This window comes from Arachis hypogaea, chromosome 20, assembly GCF_003086295.3.
Source record: "Arachis hypogaea cultivar Tifrunner chromosome 20, arahy.Tifrunner.gnm2.J5K5, whole genome shotgun sequence".
NCBI classification, from domain to species: Eukaryota; Viridiplantae; Streptophyta; class Magnoliopsida; order Fabales; family Fabaceae; genus Arachis; species Arachis hypogaea.
In genome coordinates this window covers 130489853-130491163 of record NC_092055.1, presented here as the reverse complement: position 1 = coordinate 130491163, position 1311 = coordinate 130489853, and the positions used below count along the sequence as shown (strand labels likewise).

General features: G+C 40.0%; 1 non-coding gene across 1 annotated transcript; it reads left to right on the top strand.

Moving 5' to 3' along the window:
• Positions 1–666: 666 nt before the first annotated feature.
• Positions 667–774, top strand: LOC112788766 (small nucleolar RNA R71). The gene has a single exon (XR_003196116.1). It is a non-coding gene; the product is annotated as a small nucleolar RNA R71 (small nucleolar RNA).
• The last annotated feature ends 537 nt before the right edge of the window (positions 775–1311 follow it).

The window sequence follows — 1311 nt, the reverse complement described above, 5'->3', positions numbered from 1 at the left end:
CTGGCCCACTTGTGCCTCCAAATTTCTAATGGAGGACCTTGTTTCATTCATGAAACTTACAGTGGCCTTAGATAGATCAGAGACTAAGTTTGCTAAATTAGAGGTATTTTGTTTAGAGTTCTCTGTCTGTTGCTGAGTGGATGATGGAAAAGGTTTACTATTGTTAAACCTATTTCTTCCACCATTATTAAAGCCTTGTTGAGGCTTTTGTTGATCCTTCCATGAGAGATTTGGGTGATTTCTCCATGAGGGATTATAGGTGTTTCCATAAAGTTCACCCATATAATTTACCTCTGCTATTGCAGGGTTCTCAGGATCATAAGCTTCTTCTTCAGAAGATGCCTCTTGAGTACTGTTGGATGCAGCTTGCATTTCATTCAGACTCTGAGAAATCATATTGACTTGCTGGGTCAATATTTTGTTCTGAGCCAATATGGCATTCAGAGTATCAATTTCAAGAACTCCCTTCTTCTGAGGTGTCCCATTACTCACAGGATTCCTCTCAGAAGTGTACATGAACTGGTTATTAGCAACCATGTCAATGAGTTCTTGAGCTTCTGTAGGCATTTTCTTTAGGTGAATGGATCCACCTGCAGAAGTATCTAATGACATCTTAGCTAATTCAGACAGACCATCATAGAATATATCCAGGATGGTCCATTCTGAAAGCATGTCAGAAGGACACTTTTTGGTCAATTCCTTGTATCTCCCTCAAGCTTCATAGAGGGATTCACCTTCTTTCTGTCTGAAGGTTTGAACATCCACTCTAAGCTTGCTCAGCTTTTGAGGAGGAAAGAACTTGGCTAAGAAAGTCGTGACCAGCTTATCCCAAGAGTTCAGGCTATCTTTGGGTTGAGAGTCCAACCACACTCTAGCTCTGTCTCTTACAGCAAAAGGGAAAAGCATGAGTCTGTAGACTTCATGATCTACTCCATTAGTCTTAACAGTATCACAAATCTGTAAGAATTCAGTTAAGAACTGAAAGGGATCTTCAGATGGAAGTCCATGAAACTTGCAGTTTTGTTGCATTAGAGAAACTAATTGAGGTTTAAGCTCAAAATTGTTTGCTCCAATGGTGGGGATGGAGATGCTTCTTCCATGTAAATTAGAATTAGGTGCAGTAAAGTCTCCAAGCATCCTTCTTGCATTATTATTATTTTCGGCTGCCATCTCCTCTTTTTGTTCGAAAATTTCTGAAAGGTGCTTGCTGGATTGTTGTAATTTAGCTTCTCTTAGTTTCCTCTTCAGAGTCCTTTCAGGTTCAGGGTCTGCTTCAACAAGAATGTTCTTGTCCTTGCTCCTGCTCATATG